Source organism: Schistocerca gregaria, chromosome 4 (genome assembly GCF_023897955.1).
Source record: "Schistocerca gregaria isolate iqSchGreg1 chromosome 4, iqSchGreg1.2, whole genome shotgun sequence".
NCBI classification, from domain to species: domain Eukaryota; kingdom Metazoa; phylum Arthropoda; class Insecta; order Orthoptera; family Acrididae; genus Schistocerca; species Schistocerca gregaria.
Window position 1 is genome coordinate 385,699,729 of NC_064923.1, and position 22,846 is coordinate 385,722,574.

At 42.7% G+C, this 22,846-nt stretch overlaps 1 protein-coding gene and 1 non-coding gene across 2 annotated transcripts in view; one reads left to right on the forward strand and one right to left on the reverse strand.

The window, feature by feature from the left end:
• LOC126266972 (hemicentin-2-like) overlaps window positions 1-22,846 on the reverse strand; it is an 852,087-nt gene that overhangs the window by 713,256 nt on the left and 115,985 nt on the right. The gene's annotated exons all lie outside the window — the stretch shown is intronic.
• Window positions 12,257-12,331, forward strand: Trnas-cga (transfer RNA serine (anticodon CGA)). Its single transcript has one exon. It is a non-coding gene; the product is annotated as a tRNA-Ser (tRNA).

Sequence of the window (22,846 nt, forward strand, 5' to 3'; positions counted from 1 at the left end):
GGACGGTTTCAAGTACGTAGGATGCATATTCTCACAGGATGGCTACATAGTGAAAGAACTGGAAGCGAGTTGTAGCAAAGCTAATGCAGTAAGCGCTCAGCAACGATTTACTCTCTTTTGCAAGAAGGAAGACCGGACCAAGGCTAGTGGGACGCGGTGGTCTCGCGGTTCTAGGCACGTAGTCCGGAACCGTGCGACTGCTACGGTCGCAGGTTCGAATCCTGCCTCGGACATGGATGTGTGTGATGTCCTTAGGTTAGTTAGGTTTAAGTAGTTCTAAGTGCTAGGGGACTGATGACCACAGCAGTTGAGTCCCATAGTGCTCAGAGCCAGTACCAAGACTAAGTTATCTGTGCACCGTTCAGTCTTTCGACCAACTTTGTTGTATGGGAGCGAAAGCTGGGTGGATTCTGTTTGCCTTATCCATAAGGTTGAGGTTACGGATATGAAAGTAGCTAGGATAATTGCAGGTACCAGTAGATGGGAACAATGGCAGGAAGGTGTCCACAACGAGAAAATCAAAGAAAAACTTGGAATGAACTCTATAGATGTAGCAGTCAGGGCGAAAAGGCTTAGATGGTGGGGTCATGTTACACGTATAGGAGAAACACGGTTACCCAAGAGACTCATGGGTTCAGCAGTAGAGGGCAGGAGGAGTCGGGGTAGACCAAGGAGAAGGTACCTAGATTCAGTTAAGAATGATTTTGAAGTAATAGGCTTAACATGAGAAGAGGCACCAATGTTAGCATTGAATAGGGGATCATGGAGGAATTTTATAAGGGGAGCTATGCTCCAGACTAAACGCTGAAAGGCATAATCAGTCTTAAATGATGATGATGATGATGACTAATTAATGGCATTAAATAATTGTATGTACTAATTTCCGTGTTGTGTGATTCTTTTCTTTCGTACTTCCGGCGTTATCTTTTTCCATTGCTACTGATTGTGACGTATTGAGTGTTCAGTTATTTTGTTTGTACTAACGAGTGTTGTTTATTAGACAGTGATTGTTAGTGAAACCTGCAGACAGTGAATATTATTGTGAGGTAACGTTGCACGGGTATTGTCCGAAACAGTACATAGTGCCACAAAGTTGCAGGCGTTTCCGCCTACATAATATTCAAAAATTAATATAGATTCTGATTTCGATAGTTATATGTGTAACGTGTTTTGCTGGCATTATAACTTTTCGTATTCGCATTCTACCGGCACAATTTTACCGATTCCGCAGCTACATTCCATACCACTATATGCGAATCGTAATATATTTCTATTAATGTTTGAGTGAAAATTATGTTCCAGAGAGTGACGCTGGAAACTAAAAATTCATTCGAAGTTTATCTGCTAGACAAATGGTTTTGGACTTAGACTATAATAAATAAATACACATAATTTCTAGTGGTGATTTGCCTAATGTTAGGCAGAGCTGACATAAAACTGAACATTCTATATATTTTGTAGAGCAAGAGTAACTCACTCTCTTGGTGTTTTACGGATTTCTGTCCAAGCACTGGTTTGATGTAGTTGTGCACGCTAGTGCATCCCATGCTAACCCCTTCATCTCCAAATAACCTCTCGAACGTACATCCAAATGAAACTGATTACTGCATTCATTTTTTCCTATTTTTTATAATTTTTACCCTCTCTACACGTCTACAATACTATATTCTTTATTATCTGGTTCTCAGATTGTATCGTATCAGACGATCCCTTCTTTTAGTCAAGGTATGCCACTAATTTCTTTTCTCTCCAATTCTATTCAGCACCTCTTCATTTTATTTTTTTGTCATTAGTCTACTGACTGGTTTGATGCGGCCCGCCACGAATTCCTTTCCTGTGCTAACCTCTTCATCTCAGAGTAGCACTTGCAACCTACGTCCTTAATTATTTGTTTGACGTATTCCAATCTCTGTCTTCCTCTACAGTTTTCGCCCTCTACAGCTCCCCCTAGTACCATGGAAGTCATTCCCTCATGTCTTAGCAGATGTCCTATCATCCTGTCCCTTCTCCTTATCAGTGTTTTTCACATATTCCTCTCCGATTCTGCGTAGAACCTCCTCATTCCTTACCTTATCAGTCCACCTAATTTTCAACATTCGTCTATAGCACCACATCTCAAATGCTTCGATTCTCTTCTGTTACGGTTTTCCCACAGTCCATGTTTCACTACCGTAGAATGCTGTACTCCAGACGTACCTGCTCAGAAATTTCTTCCTCAAATTAAGGCCGGTATTTCATATTAGTGGACTTCTCTTGGCCAGAAATGCCTTTTTTGCCATAGCGCGTCCGCTTTTGATGTCTTCCTTGCTCCGTCCGTCATTGGTTATTTTACTGCCTAGGTAGCAGAATTCCTTAACTTCATTGACTTCGTGACCATCAATCCTGATGTTAAGTTTCTCGCTGTTTTCATTTCTACTACTTCCCATTACCTTCGTCTTTCTCCGATTTACTCTTAAACCATACTGTGTAATCATTAGACTGTTCATTCCGTTCAGCAGATCATTTAATTCTTCTTCACTCTCACTAAGGATAGCAATGTCATCAGCGAATCGTGTCATTGATATCCTTTCACCTTGTATTTTAATTCCACTCCTGAACCTTTCTTTTATTTCCATCATTGCTTCCTCGATGTACAGATTGAAGAGTAGGGGCGAAAGGCTACAGCCTTGTCTTACACCCTTCTTAATACGAGCAATTCGTTTTTGATCGTCCACTCTTATTATTCCCTCTTGGTTGTTGTACATATTGTATATGACCCGTCTCTCTGTATAGCATACCCCTACTTTTTTCAGAATCTCGAACAGCTTGCACCATTTTGTATTGTCGAACGCTTTTTCCAGGTCGACAGATCCTATGAACGTGACTTGATTTTTCTTTAGCCTTGCTTCCATTATTAGCCGTAACGTCAGAATTGCCTCTCTCGTGCCTTTACTTTTCCTAAAGCCAAACTGATCGTTACCTAGCGCATTATCAATTTTCTTTTCCATTCTTCTGTATATTATTCTTCATTAGTAACGCTATCTACGCACCTAACCTTAACCATTATTCTGTAACGCCACTCTTATAAGGCTTCTCTTTTTGCTTGAGCTGCTCATCGTGCCCAAGGATGCACTCCAGACAAAAACCTTCAGGAAAGACTTCCTTACACTTTCATTTACATTAGAGGTTAGTAAGTCCTGTTTTTCAGAAACGTTTTTCGTTCCATGGTAGTCTGCAATACATAGCCTCTGTACTTCGACCATCATCAGTTATTTCGCTGGCCAAACAGCAGACTTCATCACTACTTTTAGAGTCTCATTTTCTAATCTAACACCTGCAGCGTCTCCTAATTTAATTCGACTACAGTCCATTACGCCTCTTTGATTTTGTTGTTGCTCATCTTATATACTCGTTTCAAGGCCCTGTCCGTTCCGTTCATCTATTCTTATAACTGTTCTGACACCATCGAATCTAAAGTTTTTAACTCTTCTCTCTGAACTTTGATTGCTTCTACGAATTTCTCCTTTCTTTCCTTTACTGCTTGCTAAGTATACCGTATGAATAACATCGGGGATGTTGAACTTCTTTCTCAGAAATGGCTGCTTCTCCTGCATCTCCTTCGCTTATTTATAACTGGCAACTGGTTTCTGTATCAAGCTGCCGGTAACGTTTCGCTCTCTGTGTTCTTCTCTCAGAATTTGAGAGAGTCTCAAGGTATGGGGTGAAAAAGTTACCTGTCGATGTCGGGTTCTCTTAAGCTACTGCAGCTTATAAATCAGCTGCCGGTGAAAATCATGTCATTTTAAATGGCTGCGAGAGATCGTACTTTTGAGTGTCACGTAAATTATGTTCTAGTGTCAGAGGTGATCTAGACTTCCAGTGGCAGAAGGAAATGCGATGGTTTCAACGTCGCTTAGTAGCGCGGCTCATCGTGACCGATGTCCACTACGGGTAGTGTGCCGTAATTGCGGAGCCTACAGAGGGCCGGGCGCGATCGTAACACGCGGGTGGGCCGTAATGTGCTTTGAAATCACAGGTAGCGGCTGCATTACGGCCTCATCAGCGCGATGATTGCGGGCAGCGGCAGCGCGCGCAATATCCAGAGCGGACGCCGGTGCCGGGCGGCTGTATTGGCACATCCGTCAATTAAGCGTGGCGTGGGGCCGGCGGGGCTGTCGTGGGCTTGTCCCTGCCATGAATCCATACCTGCCGTGCCGGGTCACGCGTGGCCGCCAGACTTCATTAAGACTAAGACGGCCCGGTGTCGCCTCAGCCGACGGCTGACACGTCCCACGCGTCGCCAAAGCCGCGTCTTTTGTCGCGGCGAGGCTGCTGTCGATAAGTGCTGTTTGTGCACGTCAACACGTCCTCGGCAGGGGAATATTTTCCAAACAACTTCGCCACCTTCTTCCTTCCTTCCTCTCAGCTGCTGTGTTAAATGACGTGCATGAAAATGCTCCAAAACCATCACAACAGTTTAAACTCGAAGCCAAATATTGTAAATTGTGCAAACTTATGAACTACAGAAATGTTATACATTTTAAAGAAAAATTTTTTTTGAAAAAAAGAAAACGATATGACGAAGTTACTTTGGGACCAGCGAGGCTTTATCAACTATATTGAAATGAATGAAAGCCCTCCTAAATTCTAGACAAAAGATTATTTAACCTCTAATTATTACCTCCTTATTAGAAATAAATGTAGCGCCTACGTGCTGGGTCCTTCAGCTGCCCCTACCAATTTCGTTTTCTACAACCTGCAATATCTTACTTAGTCTTGCTGTAACAACTTTTCCGTTATGACTAGGCCACCAGAAGTGGATGAGTGTAACTTCTGCTCTCTACAAAACTTTATAGCACTAAAACAGATTTGTAGAACACAATGGAAGTGTGATGTTCACTGCTAGTTTGTAACCAGTCCCTTAACCCATCAGGTATCAGCTTAGGAGCTCTAGATGTTTTGTGTCATCTTTATGCAGCACATCTTACTGAAAAATTAACCCAGTCACTTGCTCGCTACTATCAAACTATTAGTCCTACAGAATTAAATGTAGTCTAATTTTGTACTGGTGTACACCAACAGAGGCCATATTTTCGACTTATTCAGGAAAAACGGTCAAAACTGACTTTCAGTCTCATTCCCCCTGCCACATTCTGCCACCACCGGTCATGATTTCTAGCACTCTCGGATACCACTATACTAAGATTTTCCGCTTCACGAACTATTTCACGGAACTGAGCTTTTTGGTCTTCAATATTAAGCTACCGCCTTCGTCGAGCACTTGCAAACTCTAAAACTGATGTTTGTGGTAATTTTACCTAACACTTACGTTAATTTTAGCGGCATAAAATAACCCATTACATCGATGTATTTGTCAGGCCTTTTGACTATGAAATTACTGTGCTTGTAAGGATTAAAATTGCATCGAATTGTCAACTAATTAGTTTCAGTGTAACGTCTGGAAAATTCTTTTTTCTATCACTACCATTATGGTAACGTTTAAATTAACACCATCAATGAAGTAGCCGACTGTGCTTTTGGCTCAAGAGCTCAGTCAATAGAGAGCAAAAAAGATTGAATATCAGGAATAGTTCGGCAGTTGGAAATTTTTCTACAGTGGTACTAGGGAGTGACACGAATAACATACCAGAAATACTGACTAGCGAGAGATTAGTGTGCTGTTGCAGCTGCGTATGAACATCACTTTTGTAATTTTTGTTGAAAATCGCGAGAATCATTCTTTCCAGCGAAAACGTATCCCAGTACAAAATTTAACTATATTAAATTTCCTACGAAAAATTACTGCTAATTTTTTTCTGTAGGACTAACGGTTTCCGCGTAGCAAGCGAGAGTATATGAAAATCTCGCATGTGGTTTCTGAAGGCCGGATATAACATTACATGTCGCACGAAACGACATCGACAGGGCGAACCGATCATCATGTACAGGTATTGTAACCTACAGGATAGTTATATCAGCACACGTGATGTTTTTTAGTCAGCACGTGTCTAGTGACTGATTTTAGAAACATTGAAGGAACGCTGATTGAAGACTGTCTCCAGTAATTTCCACCATTTTTCATCGTATTTGTTGTTGTCAGAATGAGGTTGTGTTTTGTGCATTATTTGTAAATATTTCGCCGGCTGCGGTGGCCGAGCGGTTCTAGGCGCATCAGACCGGAACCGCGAGACCGCTACTGTCGCAGTTTCGAATCCTGCCTCGGGCATGGATGTGTGTGATGTCCTTAGGGTAGTTAAGTTTAAGTAGTTCGAAGTTCTAGGGGACTGATGACCTCAGATGCTAAGTCCCATAGTGCTTGGGTTGGGTTGTTTTGGGGGAGGAGACCAAACAGCGAGGTCATCGGTCTTATCGGATTAGAAAAGGAAGCCGACCGTGCCCTTTCGAAGGAACCATCCCGGCATTTGCCTGGAGCGATTTAGGGAAATCACGGAAAACCTAAATCAGGGTGGCCGGACACGAGATTGAACCGTCGTCCTCCCGAATGCGAGTCCATCCCATAGTGCTCAGAGCCATTTGCAAATATTTCGTCATATAGACATTTACGTGCAGTAAAAAAGTTAAAGCCATTTGAAATCTATCGTTAGTTCTTTGGGTATAGAATTTTATATTCAATAAACTACTTTATATATTTAGAACTATTTATATAATATGTGGGCAGTTAGGCACGTATTATCTTGTGCCTTCAAACAGACGTTGGTCTTTTTTCGTGGAACATGTTACACATGCGAATAAACTTAATATCTCTGATGTCTTAACAATAGTTCACCAGTCTTGAAAATGGAAATTTGTTGTAGTTTTCAATAGCCTCTGTTTCAAGATGTATTTGTTACTGGCCTATCAACATCTTTTTCTACAATTTGGTTTCACGTACTGACTACTGGTTGGTAATAGAGTAATGATGTAGCTCATGGGCGACTAAATAGTGTTCTTCTGTATTGAAACGCTTTTAAATTTCAGTAAAATATTTGTTCCTAGGTACACGATCATATTGTACCTTGCAACAAGTTTTCACATTTGGGAAAACCTTGTTTTTCAAAGTAATTCTTGGAATTTGAGAAAAAGACAGCTGCATTTAACAAATGAATGTCATCATTAAAAAATGCTGTATGGAAATGTATTAAACTTCTGTTACAGAGCTTGCTTCGGGGGGGGGGGGGGGGGGGGGGGGGGAGGGCGGACGTCTGAAATACGTCCCATAAAATTTCATCAGGAACGGCTAATTTTCTGTAGATTTCATTATAAGAAGGGTCCCTTATTTGATTAGTCAATAAATAAAGCCCTATGGATACTTTGTCAGTACTTACGTATTCTTAAGAGTTGGGATATGCCGACAAAATTACGTAGCATTTCCTTCACGTATACTATTTTTCTACATTCTGAGGCCATACGCCAGTTTTGCGTAAGAGCATGTATACAGCTGGAAAAAACTAGTACGTGCCTTTAGCAGTTTATATTTCACTTAATATTTATAACAGTGCATATGAAGCACATGGGCCGCCGCTGTGGTCGAGCAGTTCTAGGAGCTTCAGTCAGGAACCACTTTGCTGCTAATGTCGCAGGTTCGAATCCTGCCTCGGACATGGATGTTTGTGATGCCCTTAGGTTGGTTAGGTTTAAGTAGTTGTACTGGTGACCTTAGATGTTGTCCCATAGTGCTTACAGCCATTTGGACCACTTTTTGGAGCACATGAAATATTCAATTTACAGACCGGTAGCACAAGCGGTTCTGAGGTACTAGGTGTAGACCTATGCCGAAACACCCGTGTTAGTAGGTGCAGTATCCACGGGCAGCAATGTTGACGCTGACCATGGCACCCAGATCGCGAAAGCTGTTCTGGGATACGGTGGCACGCCTGCACGACCTGTTCATGTAGTTCAGTAAAAGTTGTTGATTGATGAGTCGCACTCGTCACTTCTCGTCCCATCTTGCCTGACACGTGCTCGATTGAAGAGAAATCCGGAGATCTGCTGGCCAAGGAAGTTGCTACACGTCTTACAGAGCAAGTTGCGTTTCACTGGCAGTATGTGGGACAGCACTATCCTGCTAGAACAACACATGACATTCGTGTTACAAGAATGGCAAAAGTACGGGTCTAACAACATACTGCATGTACCGAGCGCTGGTTAGCGTCCCATCCACAAACATCAAAGGTAAAAGAGGGTTGTATCTTATCGCCCCCCCCCCTACCCCCAACCCCACCCCCCTTCACCGACGACCGTAAGGCCTGAAGTGGGGCCTATGTGTCCTTGACGAACACATTTTAACAGACAGCATTCACCAGGTCTACGTCGAACACGTAAATGACGGTTACTTGGGTGTGGGCAAAATCTACTTTCATTGCTAAGGCCGGTATTACACTATCAAAATTTCTTTATCAAAGATTTGATCAAAGATATGATCAAATATTCCGTCAAATATATTTGACAAAGATCTTTGACGCAGCGCTAGAAGAGGTATTACACTCTCATCATATATTTCGTCAAAGTTCAAAGTGGGCTGACAACAACAACATGTTATTAACTGCAGCAGTTGCATGTACCACAATTGCACTGTGTGCACATGTGGAAGAGAAGTGGGGGGGGGGGGGGGGGGGGGGGAAGGAAACATACCTGGGTGAAGCCGTCGGTCTTACGACGACAAGATAAAAGCAATCAACAAAACTTGTTACGTGAGCTTATATTGGAGGACGTCAAGTCGTACATCAGTTACTTAAGAAAAGATAAGCATACATTTCTGTATGTGCTCAGTGATGTGTATCCTCATATCACAAAGCACAATAATTACTTAAGAACTGCTACATCTGCAGAAGACAGGTTCGCTGTAACACTCCGATTCCTTGCTACAAGAGAGGGTTGGGTTAGGTTAGGTCAGGTCAGGTAAGGTCAGGTCAGGTCTCCAATCTTCTTAATCTATTTTTGTATTCAGGGTGCCTCAGTTTAGAAAGCGCCTCATCAGCTTCATACATCTCTATTAAGGTTTTAGTTGTCGCCACACACCAATTGTATTTACCGGCAATGTTTATAAAAACACTACAGACGACAGAACGCTGGCAGCGATGCTAGCGCTCCATGTGGTAATATGTCACATTGCAGTGAACACAAGACAAGAGACTTCTTCGATCAAATCTACAGCAAGGCCCTAGATTTGATCAAATATTGGACAACATTTGACAAAGTTCCGTATTACACCAACAAATATCTTCGACAAAGATTTTTGACAAAGACATTTGACAAAGAAATTTGATAGTGTAACGCCGACCTAGACCACGGCGTGCATTTCATCTTCCAAGCACTAGTCGAGCCGCGCACTTTGATGCTGTGCTGTGGGTGGAAGATGGGCTGAAGGTGTGAGTGACCGCAGTCCCTCTGTAACAATCGATTCGCAACAGTTCTTGTCGACACGTCTGGACTCATAAGCCCGTATCTCCGTGCTGTAGTATCTGTACGATCTGCGACTGTTTGCCTTACAATACGACGATCTTGGCGAGCGTTTGTGCTGTATGGAGGTGCAGAACCTCGTATAAGGTTGTGAGTGTGTTCACGTGACCGCTGATACCAGCATCCGTCCACCACTGATGAAGCATATGCACCCTGTGTAGCGGTTCTCCGAAAACACCAACGCACCACTCGAAATGCCACAGCTTCACCCCTTTTAGCCTTGCTCAGTTGGCTGTAGGAATCACGTGTGCGTCTCTGTGGATTGTTGCGTTGTTTCTTCACACGTCTCCATCACACAGTACCTTCAGGCTGTGCGGATTTCCTATTAAAGGGTAGACACAGATGTCGCAGTAGTAGCTGTGTCATTACGCTATCTGCTGGCGGATGGCGTTGAAAGCGTTATCAGTGGTTTACTATCATCAGGTAGCAAGTGCCGTCATCGGATAAAAGTCTATGTCTTTTTTCAGGTGTACTATCTTTTTTACAGCAGTGTATTCTTTGTCAATAGAATCTCTGTCCTATAATCGAAGCTATGTTTTTAATGCATGAATTATTTTCTCACCGTCTTTAAAGTGTTTCCCAGAGAGAGAATCCTTAGGCAGATGAAGTCCGGGACTCCAGTTATGCACTATAGGGTGATGAGACCAATCCAATCTGCCGATCTGTAGCGGGTTCTGAGGCATGAGCGTGAGCGTTGTCGTGTTGGAGCAAGATTTATTTTGAATTCTTGTTAGACCGAACACATCTGACACGGTTCCTCAGTTTGTTCATAGGCTTTACGTACGCCCCTAAATTAGTGATTGGTTCATTTTCACGCTCAATCACGATTATGACACCATCGTTACCACTAAGACTGTTGTTATGACTTTTCCATCACAGGACGTTGAATGTTTTTTTTTTCTTTTTGTGTGATTGGGGACGGTGCGACTTCAGAAATGGTGTTTATTTCCGGCTCCAACTGATGTACCCAGGCTTCGTCAATTGAAGCGATCCGTAACTGACATAAATAATTCTCCATTCATCTCAAACTGCTCCAGCAGATCTGATACGACGGCTTTTCTTTGATTATTATGGTCTGTTGTGAGCATTGGTAGAAAAGGTCGCGAACACACTTTTCAGCATCCAAGAGTGGCAAACATTGTACACGTATGTCCATCCAATGCTCACAGATAGCCGTAGAGGCAATTATCGAATTGTGATGCTAGGGTGTGCACTAATAACACCATCCTCGCGGTTAATTGTGTTAGCAGCAACGACTGTGACTTTACGTTCCGAACTTGGAAGTCAGTCTTCTCGGAGGCTGACGCTCTAACTCAATTTACCAACTGCCCAACAGTACTGCTATCAACCGATTCATTTACCATACACTGTACACAATTTATGGGTGTTCACAACCGTTTCTTTTCCAGTACATTACTTATGCTAGTTCAGAAAGGGTTCAAATGGCTCTTAGCACTATGCGACTTAACTTCTGAGGTCATCAGTCGCCTAGAGCTTAGAACTAATTAAACCTAACTGACCTATGGACATCACACTCATCCATGCCCGAGGCAGGATTCGAAGCTGAGACCGTTTCATTTCGTGAAACATAGCTACAGCAATGTGATCTTAAAGCAAGTACCGAGAAACGTGAGAAATTTTCGAATTTCTAGGTTGACGGTAACATCCCGTTTCCACAAGACATCCCGGCGTAACAGCGCCATGTGATTTTATTGAATATCAAATTATTCAAATCTAAAAGCGATTTTGAATGGCAGTTATATATTCTACCAAGCAAAACGAGTTGAGTTTACCCATATATGAATGAACGAATGAGCGTGGTGAGCGGCTTTTAGATCCAAATAAATTCGCTGGATGCCGAATAAATTGGCGCCAGCTGTATTACGTACATAGGTTCTCCCTGCTACAGAAATATTTCAGTCTAATCTCTATCGACTGTCAGTCAAGGTCAATGTAAACACAAAATACGAGGTACTTGTGACTGCCAAAAAGCAACTCCTCCAAGAACGAGGCAAAAACACAGATAACAGGGCTGTAAATGTGCACAGTAACCTTTGTTAAATATACTCCGAATGCGAATGGAACTATTAGTAGGTTGAGAAGCTTAGTATTATGTTTTTATTTCACTGTCTAGATCCTATCTTTACGACTTTTTCAAGTGTTACACTGGAGTAAATTAACAACAAAAATTAGAAATAACAATAAGCAGGGTAGAAAACAATAATTAAAAATTGGTGTGCAAATGGCATGTTTTGTTACCATTATTTACACCTACCTGAGACTGGGACTAACATTCCGGAGGAGAACAGCTGAAATCCCCATTTGGTCGTCCAGATTTAGGTCTCCCAGAACTTCCCTAGATCGGAAGGCAAATGCCGAGATGTCTCATTTGATAGGAACGTGGCATATTTCCTTCCCTAATGACAGTTTATGCTCTTATGCGCTCGCTAACAACAAATTTGGAAGGTAGGAGACGGATACTGGCAGAAGTACAGCTGTGAGTACCGGGCGTGAGTCGTGCTTCGGTATCTCAGTTGGTAGAGCACTTGCCCGCGAAAGGCAAAGGTCCCGAGTTCGAGTCTCGGTCGGGCACACAGTTTTAATCTGCCAGGAAGTTTCATATCAGCGCACACTCCGCTGCAGAGTGAAAATCTCATTCTGGAAACATCCCCCAGGCTGTGGCTAAGCCATGTCTCCACAGTATCCTTTCTTTCAGGAGTGCTAGTTCTGCATGTTTCGCAGAAGAGCTTCTGTAAAGTGTGGAAGGTAGGAGACGGATACTGGCAGAAGTAAAGCTGTGAGTACCGGGCGTGAGTCGTGCTTCGGTAGCTCAGTTGGTAGAGCACTTGCCCGCGAAAGGCAAAGGTCCCGAGTTCGAGTCTCGGTCGGGCACACAGTTTTAATCTGCCAGGAAGTTTCATATCAGCGCACACTCCGCTGCAGAGTGAAAATCTCATTCTGGAAACAAGAAGCTAATTTCTATTCTTCCCCCTTAAAATAACGCTAAATGGAAGTGCGACGTACTTTTCTTTACGTTACTACTCGCCTTTTCATAAAATGACAACCGTCATGATAATCTGAAACGACTTCAGCACAGTTACACTGCCGTAAGTCAGGAGGATGGCGTACGTTTTCGGCTTCGGTGACTGCCCTAGTAGTTTCTCCTACGATAATGTCCACCTGAGTCTCGTAAACAGTAGCGATCCCGTTAAGTCGGAGCATCGTCTTCGCATTTTATGATCGAGGGCGTTGCCACGGAACAGCACGACCGCGACAGAACCCTATTATGGCAAACTGTGCAGCCAAGCAATTCATAGAGCAATGTCTGTCTGCATCCCGAGACGTGGCGCCTTAAACAGCGCGGAAACTTTGCGCAGCTGCAGTTGAACATGGAATGCGAACCACATGTATCTGCTTCCGACTTCTCACATCGGTAATAGGTGAGGGCCAAATTAAAGGCTGACTGTACGAATTTCTGCGACCTGTCTGTCTCTAGGCATGCGATTTACCGCTAGACTACCAGCCCTGACACCGCTGCGGATCAGACAGTAAATTCAAAGACCCCTGAGTACGTCATTCTGTAGCACTGGGGCGTTTTTAGAACACTTGGTGTGACATCGGTGTAAAATATACGAGTTATTCTGCAGGTTTGTTTTTCAAATTAAATCACAGTGTCCCGGATTTAAGACAGCCCAGTTTTACGCGCTCCCATACCCTGTTCGAAAATAAAGAAGCTATAATATATTGTATCTTCAACCTAAAACAATATACAATAACGCTTGAACTCTGTTTAAGATTGCCAAGCTGCAACCAATAAACACGAACTCATAACAGCAACCAGCCGATGTGGTCGAGCAGTTTTGGGCTCTTCAATCTGTAACCGCTACGGTCGAAGGTTCGAATCTTGCCTCGGGCATGGATGTGTGTGGTGTCTTTAGGTTAGTTAAGTTTAAGTAGTTCTAACTTCTGGAGGACTGATGACCTCAGATGTTAAAGTCCCATAGTGCTCAGAGCAATTTGAACAATTTTTCATAACAGCAAATAACGTTCACTCTCATATTGCGTATGGCATGGTACCTCATAGCAGCTCAACAGTCGAAATACAGTGCTGCAGTAGTGATCATCCCTTGCAAAGTTATAAACGAACCATTTAGTTCAGTCTTGCAAGTAACATCCCCACAATTGCAAAGAACCTACTGCAAACGTTTTGCATGCGTAAGCAATATTATTGTCATGTTTTAGTAAGTCAAAAAGTTATTCTGTCTTGTTGATGATGACGATAATGATGATGGCTGGTGTTTCGGGTCGCTAAACAGCGAGGTCATTAATGCCCTTATTTGGAATAAATATAAATGAGGGTTGTAAAAGAAATGGTTCAAATGGCTCTAAGCAGTATAGGACTTAACATCTCTGGTCATCAGTACCCTAGAACTTAGAACTACTTAAACCTAATTAACCCAAGGACATCACACACATCCATGTCCGAGGCAGGATTCGAACCTGCGACCGTAGCGGTCACGCGGTTCCAGACTGAAGCGCCTAGCACCGCACGGCTACACCGGCCGCCTAAGGGTGTGAAAAAAAAAACAAAACGAAAATATAACAAAATGTAAACCAGAGTGGTATCGACATACAAATAATGATACTATAAGGCTGTGCGAAACGAATATCAATCATAAGAAGCTGACAAAACACTCCCGAATAACCAGTAAAATCAAGGATAAAATATGATAGCAGACACAGTAAAAACTGGCCGTATGTCGTGGTCGGGTGAATACTTAGAAATAATGGGGACCCAGCCGTTCAGCAACACATTAAACACCACACCCAATCTTTTGGGGAAAAGTGCAAACGTCACACACAAATTTAAACCACCCTCGTCTCATTATCAATCAAAATAGAGGGCAGGTCTTGAAGGAGACGTAGAACTGCCCTCAGGCCATCATATAAAACACACTCGGCTAGAACATGTCGTATCAAAAGCTGCATTCACATCTGTTACACGCTGGTGGTTCGTCGCCACGTAGGAAAAAAAGGCAATGTCTTCCTCCAAGCCGTATAAGGACTACTTCTTCAGTCAAAAATATTCAGATGTATGTGAAATCTTATGGGACTTAACTGCTATGGTCATCAGTCCCTAAGCTTACACACTACGTAACCTAAATTATCTTAAGGACAAACACACACACCCATGCCCGAGGGAGGACTCCGCCGGGACCAGCCGCACTGTCCATGACTGCAGCGCCCTAGACTTCTCGGCTACTTCCGCGTGGCGTTCTTCAGCCCTTCGTTGTCGGAAGGAGGTTCGCGACGGTCACGCAGAAGGTCTCGCTGAACACAGTTTATTATTCCTCACTTCTAGCCGTTGAGTCTTGCACCAGTACATGCATTCTTGGCAGCAGCGTCTTTTTCCCGGATCCCTAAGTGCCCAGTTACCCAGCAGAAAATTACTTCCTTTTTCTTAATTTGCACGAGGAGAGCATCCTGCACTTTCTTGCACTATCCCATCTGTGGAGTACGTTTGACCAATTGTAAGAAGAGCACTTTAGGATTCTGTTTTCTTGACATTTTCTTTAAAGAAAGGCTCAGCAGCCATTATAACTTGTGTTACAGTGAAGGGTCAATTCATAGTAATGCATGGATCATAAAAGAGTTATGTCAACATGAGACCCAACCAGCATTGAAAAATCCTACTCTCAATTGTTATTTCTTCACGAATTGGCACTCTCCGTACGTGCAGAAACGGAGCCTCCTCTACAGACAGAAAGCAAAGCAAATTTATTAGTTTGGTAAAAAGCAGTGCCTATCGCAGTGCCACCAAAAATTCTTAAAATTCCATCAGGTATCCGACTACGTATCCATCTGGTGTTTTCCATAGACTCGCGTCCTTCATGGAGCCTTGAAAGAACACGCGGGCGTTAAGATAAAAGACGGGTTAGGACCTGTCACAGGATCGGATCAGCTTTAAGCTCCTCGGGATTAGCTTTATCCTCTGCATGATAGTAATAAAACATCCGATGGGATCTCTGATTCTGTGAAATGATGTCTCAAGCGACTGCCTCCACCATGTACCAACAGCGCTGTTATAATTGTTGTGGAGGCCCATCACAGAGCTTTTGTACAAATTCGTGCTACCGTTCATATAACTGCATTAGTGAGCATCGAGCAGTCGAAAATGGTTCAAATGGCTCTGAGCACTATGGGACATAACATCGGAGGTCATCGGTCCCCTAGAACTAAGAACTACTTAAACATAACCAACGTAAGGACATCACACACATCCATCCCCGAGGCAGGATTCGAACCTGCGACCGTACCAGCCGCGCGGTTCCGGACTGAAGCGCCTAGAACCGCTCGAGCACCGTGGCCGGTTCGAGCAGTCGGCCGAGGGATCGCAGCCCGGAGAGAAATCGGAAACCAGCGAATCCCACAATGTCCTACTCCTGCTCTAGGTACTGCCTCAGCTTGCTCTAAGTACCGATCGCGAGTTACCGGTCGTTAGGCATAGTTCTTTCAATGGTCGTGCCTTGCTTTTTGCTATTCATATCGTCTTTACGAAATTATTGCATCCGATGTCGTTTATAATGTTTCGCATTTCCTAATCTTAATCTGTTCCTGTTATTTCTCCGCTCTTCTTCTCCTTCCAGAGGCACTTAAATTACTCCTATGAGTTGTAGCGGATATACCGCTAAACTGTGCCTTCCTCTGATAAGCGTCTCCCACAGACTTCTGTCCTCACCTATTAGTCTCAGTATTTCTTCATTTTGTACCGTATCCGTCCCTTTAATTTGTATCATTCATTGACAGAATCACATTTGTAATACTTCTTATCTTTTTTTTTCCTCCATGTATCCAATGACACATTTCCCTCTCGTACAATGTTATGCCTCACATGTGAAATTTAAGATCGCCTTCTTCAGTTCCATAACTGTATTTTATAACAGTAATTTTGTTTTACTGAAACAATATTTGGTCGACTGTACCAGTCAACTGCTGTATTCATATACGACTCATAAAACACACTGGCTGCCCTACTATAAAACTACAAAGAAAATCCTTTCAGTGGCAATCATTGCCGAATAGCACGACTGTCACGTCAGCAGAATCAAGTACCTCAGCTGTTTAATCGAAAGAATCGCCAGTAGAACCAGCGTACAACAGAATAAAAATCGAAGGGTACTATTTCTAAATTCTTCATTGGTTTGGAAAATGTAATGTCAATCCTACAGGATACACCACGGTGATATCAACACAGTATATGAACAAATATGGAGAGCCCTTCAGCGTTAATTGCTCTCTCTTTCTGCTGCTAACTTCAGTTGTGAGATGTATGGTAGTTAAAATTACTGTAAACTATTATAGCAAGGGTTTCATTTAAATGTTTACACCTAGAACATTTTGAAGCAGCCATCGACCAAGCAATGTGTTGTGGGTTATTGATGATGATTACACATTAAATACGTTTGTGATCATAAACTTAAAGCGAAAATTTATGTTCTCCCTGATCCTCGGCTTATGCTCAACATGACATATATGAACATGCATGATACTCAAACAATAGAAACTCCAGGTTGGAGATACCGAAGATGACGGTCATAAGTGCGTGAGCTTTACTTGCTTGTGTGAAGGAATGTGTGTGTGTGTGTGTGTGTGTGTGTGTGTGCGCGCTCGCGCGCGCACGCACGTGCGAGTATGCGAGCGCGCTCTACCTTTTCTGACAAAGGCTGTGGCCGAAAGCCAATTTGTAAGTATATTTTAGTTGTGCCTGTCTGCAATTTAATGTGTCAACTTTACAGTAAGTATCAGTCTATCTTTTCCTTACATTGCTTCATGCGTGATAGTCCCAAGGCGTAGGTCTTCAGACAGTATGGAAAGGTTAATAGGACATATGGTTTGGGTCCATATGCTAGATAATAGTGGACAGCTAGGAACCACATTTGCCTCACAGTAGTTATTACGACCTCTAGCTACAGCTCTAGGTTTCATCTTCTCCTAAGAGCAATTGTAACTGACACTTTCTGGGCTTCTTTGGTGTTCTTAGTTATCACTCATATTGCTTGAATACGAGCCCATGCTCAAAAGATTATACCCAAAGGTAGTGTCTGATAGTTACTATATTATCCTGGAACTACCTGGCTCTTAATGTCATTGACTACTGCAAATCGCGAATTAATATATTGAGCAACATTTACACGTATTGAAATGAAACTGAAGACTTGAAGAAAGATTACTGTTTGCTACAAAGCTAACTCGTCTAACCAAGTGAAAAGGACGTTTTTCACTTGATTAGTAATATCGAGGGTTTGTGATCATAGTCTCTTGAATCCCAGCTTTGGCCTATTTGCTTCTCAATGTGTTGACCGGTGGTTCTGAGTAGTGTGTTTCAGCGCTCTGTTCGTTCTGTACTTCTTTCTCTATGAATAGATAGTTGCTCACAAAAGTTCCATTATAAGATTATGAAGAGAAGTATGAGGCAGTTTTGCCATAGTTAAGCTTTTATATCTTTTCACTTGAAGGCCTCAAATTGTGTAAGTCTGTCACGACAAACGCCGTTCGCCGAATAGAGCCCGCAGCTGTGGTCCGTAAAGCGAGGAAGACCAACCTGTGAATCACATCAGAGCCATGAAGGAGACCAAGGCGGCAACGAGACTCTTCATATTCAAATGATGCACTCCCCCTGCGGCCGATTGTGGGGTCTCTTCGTGGGAAGCGACGATGTCTTGATTCTCATCACGTTTGCGACGTATTCGCGTCGCTGCAGGCAGGCCGATTGGGCACCTCATTGGAATCAGAAAGCCCCCGATTGGAATTCGTATCTCTCGATTTGTGTTTCTCTCCTATTCACTATCGTACCTTTAATCATGTTCGGTGTTAAACGAAAACCAGATTGTTCCATCTGCGTTAGGGACTACAATGCCCAATGCAACATACACCAAATCGGCCAGTCACTACAAACGCGCGCTATTGTCACAGTCTCATTTTTATCGTGTCACCTCGTTCAAGCAGTATCGTAAGGGAATGAATCCTACTGACCGGAGGTCAGTCGCTAACACAGTTTCATGTAGCAACAGTGCACTTCGTTCAACAACTGCAAGCTAAACATCTCGCTCGGGTTCAACAAGGGAGTTATTCCTGCTGCCTTGCTATAGTGATGTAAAATTTGAAAGTGGGTACTGAAGTAAATATCCTATTTCACGGAACGCATTAGATATTTGCATATTTAACGGTGACGCGACGACGTAGCAAGTAAGCAGAAAAGATGGATAGGTATGTTGTGGGAGACATTGATCCACAGTAATTACGGAAAGTATTCGTTGATACTTATGGCACACATTTCATTAAAACTCAGTGAGAGATACGTGAAACACTGCAACAGGAAACACGCATACCAAAAATGGTTCAAATGGCTCTACGCACTATGGGACTTAACATCTGAGGTCATCAGTCCCCTAGACTTAGAACTACTTAAACCTAATTAACCTAAGGACATGACACACATCCATGCCTGAAGCAGGATTCCAACCTGCGACCGTAGCAGGCGCGCGGGTCTGGACTGACGCGCCTAGAACCGCTCGGTCACAACGGCCTTAGCACACAAACAAAACATGGCAGTCGATAGGTGGGAAGAGAGAAAGAAGTTTCAAAACAAAGACATCTCATACTTCACTGCTTCAGAGATAGTTTTCATCTAATTGCGTTGCCAGAATGTAATTTACTTCCTCTTCCATTCAGTATTTTTGCTGCTCCCCTGTTTCAGTTGCTAGATATGATACGTAAATAAAAAACCGTTCGACAATAAGCGTCTTGTAGCTGATGAATGATATTACGGGGGTTGTCAGACGTTGTGACTATTGACAGCTACACTCTGTTTTCAAGTACCAGATGAAGAAGTTTCGGTATTTCTAAGATTTTTTTTAAAGTATTGGTAAGATATGTTATCGAAATAATTGAAAAGCGTTGTCATACATGACAACGTCACTGAGTGCAGCATCTTACAAAGGCAGATTCAGCTAGTTAAAGACGATAAAAAAACTTAAGTATGAGTACGATTTAAAGCTGACGGATGTCAAAAAAGTAAAGCACAGCTACTACAATTGACGTCAGTAATATCTTCATTGAAATTTCTTCTTTCAAAGCAAAGAAGTGCGAAATAATTATAATAAAAATATAATTTCTCGAAAGGAATATTTTTTCGATTCCTTTACTTCTCATTAATTGTAGACGCGAAAGTAAAAGTTTAGGAGTAGCAAACATTTTTCGTTCTCATACACCATATTTAAAACATTGTAAGGTGGCTACCGTAAACAATAAGAGATATTTGTATGTTTCTTGAAGTTTCCCGACGTATCGAACATCTTTCGGGCTTGCATCCGGGATATTATTAATTATTGTTAAGATTCTTCTGTTGACTACATTTCTATCATTTTCAAGGTGAGTTGCTTCATATATTCAAATCACTTTTCAGAATAAAGTGAAGTAATCAAGCATGTGTCAGAAATAACCTTGCTTGTAGCAAGAGCTTCAAACATACACAAGTCCAAAAGCAGAACAAAACAAGCGCAGAGTCAGTGAATCTGTAGTTTATAAAAATTCTTTAGGTGATAATTTCGGATGACATGTGTTGGAATGCCAGGCAGTAAATCAATATTTCCTTTGAGAATGTAGACGTGAAATAAAGCGCTTCCATGATTTGTTGAGCTGGAACCATCGTCACGGTTGAGCCGGTTGTCTGCAAATTCTATTTCCACAGCTTTCTTGACCACTGATTCGCAGTTGGATGAGGCTGTGGTCAGTATTTTTACTATCCCGTAAGCCATAGAATGGTCAGTGAAAATACAATGCTCCATCAGTGCAAATTTATTGGACTGTAGAAAGCGGATGTATGACTGGTTCAATCCAACGTTCTTCTGCAGTGCGTATTGTTTTAGCAAATTCACGAAGAATTTCATATATATCCGCATCTGGTAAAAGCAGGTCGCCTTTGATATATCTCAGTAGTGCTGCCATCATGGACAGTGCAAGTAAGATCACATCTACTTTATTCTTCTTCAAAGTATTTGCAATTTTTTTGAGAAACATTACCCACACACGTTAGTGGATATTATCTTCCTTCCATCAAGGAGGACAGCAGCTCTTCTGGGATCTTTGAAATATTTCAATAGCAGACCACTCTGTGATGCACATCGCATGTCTTGTAGCGTCTAACTGACGAGTTTTTGAGAGTCTCTGTAACGATCTCACGCCGACTGTAAGCCCCAGTGACGAAAGGGGCATCTCGTCGTTGGATCTTCTCTATCTCTTCTATCTGTACTAGCTCGTAAGCGGCCACGCTGATAAACAGTACTCAGAAATCGATGCAAGAAGCGCTTTGTCACTTCCTTAGTGGATGAAATAAATTTCCTTACGATTCTCCCTATCAATCTGTCTGGCATCTCCTTTTCCTACCGTCTGCTTTATGCAGTCATTCCACTTAAATCGCTTCAGATAGCTGCTCATAGATATTTTGCGGTAGAAAATGTTTCCTGCAGTTTGTCATCAGTAGTATATTTGAGCAATAGACTCCCGGTTTATGCGCAATATGTTAAATTTCTTTACGTTCAGGGTCAACTACCAGTCTCTGCAACATTCTTCAGACCTCTGCAGGTCTTTTTGTAAACTGTTACTGTCTTAATGTGTTGCTACCTTCGTACAGACAACAGTATCATCTGCCAACAGCCTTAAGGAACTTTCGGCCTTTCTACTAGATTATCTGAACAGAGGGGCCCTAAATGCTGCGACACACTACAACGAGTTGTAGAGGGGGTCTTGAGGAACAACTCGAGAATAGGAAGCCGCGGCCGGAAACGTCATCTCATTAAAGAGCATCGAAGTAAGAGGCGCCGTTGCGTGCCGCTGGGCCACCTCCTCGACAGCACTCGTGATTTGGCAGCAAACATGATTTGACACACGGACGGACCGCAGGCGGAAGCTTTTGTAATCTCATTTGTTAGTGATGGCGACCGATTGCCAAGGTCATCAGTGAAGAAGAGAGAGCAATCTGCTGCGTAGACAGGCATGGTCTCCTATGAATGCGATGCTCTTTTGCCTCGGTGGATGACGGTTTCAAAGAAGGATTTCCATCTACAGTTTTTCTCTTCTCTATACTGAAAAACAATGAAGATTTTAGAGGGTTCAGAGCGAAAGATTAACTTCGGATGGGAACCCGATTCCGAAACCGTCATCCACCTCTGTGACGTAGGAAACAAGGCCTCTATGCAGCAGCTAGGTCCATCTTCTCCACTGCCGATCACTGAATAACAAACATAGCCAGACTTTCCGCCCGTGATCCGTCGCCGTACAAAGTCACGTTTGCCGCCGAAGGGGTGGCCTAGCGGGCAGGAACTGGCGGCTATAGCTTCGTCACTCTGTAGCGTCTTTGGGTGACTTTTCTGGACCGGGTTCCTACCCTCAATTTGTTCCTCAAAGCGCACTCTACAATCGCTCTAAGTTTATAGCAACATTTCTGGAACCACCTTCATTTATTAAGAACAGTTATGGACCTACCACATGTAAGTAGGCTGTTTAGGTTTTTATGTTGGTAACGCCACGTAGCGCTCTGTAAGAAAATCACTGACTGCGCTGTGTGAAATCTGTGGCTGGTTGGCATTGTTGGAATAGTCGCTATTGAAGTGTTGGGGAGTTGGATGTGAAAAGCGCGTAGCGCTACGCAGTTGGAGGTGAGCTGCCAGCAGTGGTGGATGTCGGGAGAGAAATGACGGAGTTTTGAGAGCGGATGATTTGGACGTGTGTCCATCAGAGACAGTAAATCTGTAAGACTGGGTGTCATTAACTGATACACATAATATGACTTTTCAACACTATTAAGGTAAATACATTGTTTGTTCTCTATCAAAATCTTTCATTTGCTGACTATGCCTATCAGTAATTAGTGCCTTCAGTAGTTAGAATCTTTTATTTAGCTGGCAGTATTGGCGCTCGCTGTGTTGCAGTAGTTCGAGTAACGAAGATTATTGTGAGGTAAGTGATTCATGAAAGGTATATGTCAGAGAATTTTGAAAGTCAGATTGCGTTGCGCTATAAATATTGTGTGTCAGTTTAGTGTTGATCAGGATAAGTAAAGAGTGAAATGTCTGAGTACGTTAAGTTCTGCTCAGCTATTTGAAAATCAAATAATCTAATTCATTAATTTATCTAAGGGGACGTTTCACACACTTCCTTGAGATATTCAGGAAATTACCTTTAAATTTGTCCGTTTGGTTCCGTCAGGAGCGATGTGGTGTTTCCTGTCTGCAAGGACGTCTTAAATCGAGGGGAAAACTAAATGGTATTTAACGAAAGTGACAGCAAAAATCTAAATATAGTGACAGACTGATCTGTGGCTACGTTGGAATGCGACTTGTTTGTTACA